Source organism: Tupaia chinensis, unplaced genomic scaffold (assembly GCF_000334495.1).
Source record: "Tupaia chinensis unplaced genomic scaffold, TupChi_1.0 Scaffold146687_1, whole genome shotgun sequence".
Taxonomy (NCBI): Eukaryota; Metazoa; Chordata; class Mammalia; order Scandentia; family Tupaiidae; genus Tupaia; species Tupaia belangeri.
Window position 1 is genome coordinate 4065813 of NW_006206544.1, and position 6174 is coordinate 4071986.

At 38.2% G+C, this 6174-nt stretch overlaps 1 pseudogene; it reads left to right on the forward strand.

The window, feature by feature from the left end:
- The window catches only part of LOC102495316 (heterogeneous nuclear ribonucleoprotein U pseudogene), a 13449-nt pseudogene extending 12746 nt beyond the window's left edge, over window positions 1-703 (forward strand).
- The last annotated feature ends 5471 nt before the right edge of the window (window positions 704-6174 follow it).

The window sequence follows — 6174 nt, forward strand, 5'->3', positions numbered from 1 at the left end:
TATGGAGAGTTTTGCTTTTCTTTGGGGTGCAAGGGCATCTTGGGGTGTTTCAAGGAGCAAAGTCTGTTTTGAAATGAAGGTTGCAGAGAAGATACCAGCAAGGAATTTATATAAAAATATATTAGTATACATGAAGCTTCAATTGGCTGGTCACTAAACCCAAGTAGAATGTTCTTTGGTGAAAGCATTTTCTTAGGAGTGTTCTCTAAAAGGAATAAAAACATGCAACTGTGAGACTGAAGATTATGGAGAGAAGTTTGATGAAAGTGACATGATTTTTTTTTTTTTTTTTGCTATTTTTGAAAGTGATGGAGTGGAACTCTCCTAAGCCAAGAGTGGATGAGATCATGACATTGCCTTCAAAATCAGTAAGGAAGTTCCTGCTGGATAGCCACTTTTAACTCATGTTCTCAGCCACAACTGTGTAGTTGAGTTTAATTTTGGTCAGAAGAAAATTCATGTTTTCCAGTACCCAAAGACTACACTTTTCTCTAGAGTATCCTTTTAGAGGTTTGAGTTAGAGGGACCTAAAGAAAGATTGTGAAGTTGCGATGAAGGTTGGCTTGCCGGGAGCTGGAAAGACTACTGGGTTACTAAATATGCAGAAGAAAATCCTGATAAATATATTCTTGGAACAAATACCATTATGAATAAAATGATAGTGGCAAGGAAGAGCAATACAAATAAGAGTGGGAAAAAATAATTTAGTCAAGGTGGTGGCCATAGAGGATGTGAAGGCTTCAATATGCATGGTGGGAATCTCAGAGGGGAAGCTCCAGGGAATCATGGAGGATATAACAGGAGGGGTAATATGCCACAGGGAGGAGGTGATAGACGCAGACATGGCAGAATTGGTTATCTACACCCACATGGCCCTGTTTGTCTCAGATGAGGTGGTTATTCACACAAAGGGAACTATAACTGAGTTGTAATGCCTAGTAGAGGGACCTACAACCAGAACTTTGGAGGATGAGGAAACAATCATGGCTACAAAAATCAATCTCAGGCTACAGACAGTGGCAGCAGGGTCAATTCTGGGATCAGAAGCCACTGAGCAGCATTATCACCAAAGATATTATTGAATACCCAAATAAAATAAAATAAACAGATACATATTTCTCCAACTCCCCCCCCCAAAAAAAAGGCCCAAAGAACTAATACATATTTTCCAAGAGAAGTCATCCTTATGGCCAAGAAGTATATTAAAAATGCTTAAAAATCATTATTCATCCGGGAATTGCAGATTAAAATTATAATGAGGCATCACATTAGGCCAGTTAGAATGGCTATTAAAAAAGACAAAAACAACCAAAGCTGGCAAGGATGTGGAGAAAGGCAGACTCTTACATACTATTAGGAATGTAAATCAGTAATAGCCATTATGAACAACAACATGGAGGTTCTTCAAAAAAATAAAAGAACTATAACATAATCCAGCAATATCACTATTGGGTATATGTCCAAAGGAAATTAATTCGGTGTGTTGAAAAGGTAACTATATTCCCATGTTTATGGCAGCACTGCTCACAAGAGACAAGGTATCAACCTAAGTGTCCAAAGGACAAATGGATTTAAAGATGTGATACACATACACAGTGGAATACTATTCAGCCATAAAAAGTGAAATCTTGTTATTTGTGACGCCATGAATAAAACTGGAGGACATTTTGTTAAGTGGAATAAATCGGGCAGAGAAAGACAAAGACTACATGATTTCACTCAGAATGCAGAACGTGATCTTATAGACAAGAGTAGAATAGTGGTTACTAGAGGCTTGGGAGGATAAGGAAAGTTGGGATGGGGAGAGGTTAGTAAATGGGTACACAGTTTTAACTAGATAGAAAGAATAAATTCTAGTGTTCTATTGCACAGTAGGGAGACTAGTTAACAATAATGCATACTTCAAAATAGCTGGAAGAGAGAATTTTAAATGCTCTCACCACAAAGAAATGGTAAATGCTTGAGGTGATAGATATGCTAATTACCTTGCTTTGGTCATTACAAAATTCACGCATGTATAGAAACATTACACTGTACCCCATAGATATGTGCAATGATTACATGTCAATTTAAAAAGAAGAGTCTACCAAGTTGAATTATATTTAGAAAATAGAATCTTATCAATTAATAAGACTTAGAACTTGATTGAGTATAGGTTGTGAACAGAAGGAACACATCCATAGATGGCCCACTTAAACAAGTATGCAAAATGCTGGGAAGTTTAGAGGGAAAAATGTTAGAAGGAAATGTATTTATAGAGGGAGAGAGAGATTATGAATTCAGTTTCAGAAATGTTAAGTTGAAGGTTCTTATGTGAACCAAAATTTAGAATATCAAATAGAAATTAGTGAAACGGGTATAGAAATCAAAACAGATTTATATATTAGATAATATACTTAGGAATGAATGACACATATATGTAGTAATTAACCATATGAGCATGTAATATAAGCAGAAAATTTAAAATAACAAAAAAAAGAAGGGGAAGAATTTTTATTTTATTTTTTTGTTTCTGTCATAGGGTGCATGCCCTCGCTGGTGAACGAGACAGACAGATAGAGACAGAAAGAGAAAAAGTGAGAAATCACCCCCCAGTGAGAATGGCCAAGCCACAGTCCCTTCTCCTCCATTCTCCTCCTCAGACTCAGCACACATGCATACACGAGCAACATGAGTTTCAAGCCGCCAGGTCCAGGATTCAAACCACAATCAGCCATGTAGGAATTCAGTGCCTGAATCACCACGCTACCTGCTGGCCCTGAGAATTTTTGTGGTAGAACCCTGAGGGACACCAGCATTTAAGAAACAGTCTGAAGGAAAAAGTGTCCCCATAGCCAAATTGAAAAAGAATGGCTAGAAAAGTACTGTGGAGTGAAAAGGATGCTAAAGAAAGGAGAGTATGTCTCAGAAGAAAGAGGATAGTAACAGAACTATTTCAGAGACTGAATGATAAGAACTAGGAAGTCTCCACTAGAGGGATATTAGAAAATAGGAGGTCACTCATTTGAGTGGTGGAATCCAAGTCAGGTTGCTTGAAGAATGAATGTGAGGAAGTTAAGACAAAAAATAAAGATAATGAAGGAGAAAGGAGCAACAGCTTCAGGGAATGGTTTTGCTCAAGATCGTAGAAATATGAGCACGTTTCAATGCAGATAGAAAGTGAAAACAGAGTGAGAGAATTTGAAGATACAGAATGATTCCATTATGCTTGTTTTGTGAGCTATATGCTTCATTTTTCTGATCTCGATGGTTAAATCTGTAATATGGTCATATTAAAAAAGGCCTACCTCATGAGATCTGAATATAGACTTAATGCAGAGCTTCACATATTGCTTGGCATGTATCAATAACTTATTAAATACTGACTAATAGGTAGTAGCAGAAGTAATATTGGGACAAGAGGAAAAAGGACCTACTGTCAAAAGATAAGACCTAATGATTAGCTCTGGCCACTGGAATGTGAACCGACAGGCCTGTGTCAGTCTAGGCTGAGGCAGTAGAAGCCCCTACTTCATCTCCAGTCTCTCTCTTGCTATTGTAATCAGAGAAAAGTTCTTGTATCGAGAAAGCAGGGTCTCAACTTTGAGGTCACCTACGTCTTTGAGTTATGCAACAGAGTTTGTAAACAGCTGCACTCAAAAGTTGCCCAGATATGCAGCAGACTCTAATATGAGTGAGATGGAAACTTTCTTTCTGGTAATCTGCTAAGAGGAACCATAACCAAGCCTGTAATGTCTTGGCAAAAGAGGCTAATTGGAAAGCAGACATAATGCAATACGGCAAGCACTTTATGACATCAATAATGTGTCTTTGGCAGAGAAAAAGGAGAGTAATTAATTATTTCTAAAGAAGCCAGATTTCATAAAGTAAGAATAAGCAGAGCCATTTAAATGAAGCAATTGGAAATATAATATTGACACAGAAGACAGTCAAGGATGGAACTCTAGGGAACACTAACATGTAGGAATTAGATAAAGACAAGTTAGTAAAGGAAAGTGAAAAGACAAAGGAGCAGAAAGAAAGTGAGAAGAAATAGTGTTCCAGAAATCCAAAAAGGAGAATATTAAAGACACAGTCAGATTATAACGATTTGAGAGAGGAAAAGGAAACACAATGTATTCATTGAGAAACACTACACAAAATGGCCCCCAAAAGAGAGAAGAATCCATGGTAAAAATACAAGTGAGAAACACTGCGTACTACATACCTGTAAATGAATTTCTCAAAATCCATTTGTGATGTTCTTATCTCGGGAGGTTTAAAAAAAAAAAAAAAAAAAAAGGAGGCCCAGCTGCAGTAGCACAGTGGTAGCGCCGCAGAAGCGCAATGCTTACAATACTGGAAGCCACATGGAAATCAGTACTCTGCTCCAGGGTTGATCTAAATCTGTCAGCTGCAAGTGCATGTTCCTGTGATACTGGCAACTGGGAAAGGCTGGGGGGGGATCACAGCAGGATACTACTGAGAGTGCTTGTTTTCTCTCTCTCTCACTCTCCCATCTCTAAATAAAACTTAAAGGAGGGGGACGTATTATTTTCTAAATAAAATTTAAAGGAGGGGGAGGTATTATTTTGCTTACAAATTGACATTAGCAAAGCAAGAAAGCAAAAATAATATCCCAAGCTCCACAAGTTTTTTTTTTTTTTTTTTTGAGAGATTTTCATTGTAGGGCGCGTGCACTCGCCAGAGAGACATAGAGACAGAAAGCGAGAAATCACCCCCCAGGGGGGATGGTCACGCCACAATCCCTTCTCCTCCATTCTCCTCTCGGGATCTTGGGCACGCACGCACACGCGCCCGGCGTGAGTTTTAAGCCACCGGGTCTGGGACACGAACCGCGGTTGACTATGTGGGAGTCCAGCGACATAGCCATTACGCTAACTGCTGGTTCCCAAGCTCCACAAGTTTTGATCTATGAAATTTAGTTTCTAATATCACCAAATTTTGTTTCACTAAGGAAAATAAAGCATTGAATAAGAAAGAATTAGAACAAAGTTTTAGTTCAGTATCCTTTGAAGATGAAAAACAATAAAATGTGTTTTGCCTTCTCATGTAACACTTTTATAGGTAAGTCCAATTGCCAGCTTGACCACAAGAGCAAACTGTGTGACTTTGGCCAATTTTTCTAACTTCCCTTTTCTTTAAAAAGTTGTTTTGAAGAGGGAACCAGCAGTTAGCGTAATGGCTATGTCGCTGGACTCCCACGTAGTCGACCGTGGTTCGCGTCCCGGACCCGGTGGCTTAAAACTCACGCCAGGCGCATGTGAGTGCGTGCCCAAGATCCCGAGAGGAGAATGGAGGAGAAGGGATTGCGGCGTGACCATCCCCCCTGGAGGGTGATTTCTCGCTTTCTGTCTCTATGTCTCTCTCTGTCTGCCTGGCGAGCACACACGCCCTATAGTGAAAACCTCTCAAAAAAAAAAAAAAGGTTGTTTTGAAGAGTCAATGAGATAAAATATGAAAATACTTAGAATATTGTCTGGCATAAAGTGAACACTCAAGAAATATTAACTATTATGCTTAACATGTTTAAACTTTTCCAATCTCCATCAGTACCAAATTGGCAGAGAGCAGAACTCAAATAATCTGGGCTCTCTGATGAAGTGATATTACTGACCCTGGTATATTGAGTTAGCATCAAAACGTGATTTGCACACCAATAATCAAGAATTGAAAAGAAGTACTGTTTGGTTACTTTGGTTTCTACTTGAGAATGATTGTTCATAGAGCCATGATCTTTATGAGAGAACTATGTGTGTAGGAAGTGCTCATTTAATCCACCTAATTGCACGAACATAGAATAATTTAATGCATATTCTGACCTGGGTTCTCACCCAAACACATACATGCATGATCTTTAATGAGTGTGTGATGAGTCTGTGCTATCATTATTTGCCCATTGCTTTAAATCATTTTTCAAATAACCTATTTTTAGAATAAACACTATAGAAAAATGTTGAGATATTTTTATAATTAAAGAGCAATTCTTTACATCTAGATGTGGTTTAAAATCTTGAACATAAAATCTTCTGCTCTGTGGAAAATGTGAATATATGCTGGGCTGATAAAGAATTCTCTCCCTGAAATTTACTCTATGGGATCACATGGTCTGTGAATATTGTGAAAGTTTTCCTCTTGCATCTTTCAGACAGAATACTGCTTCCCACACAGTTT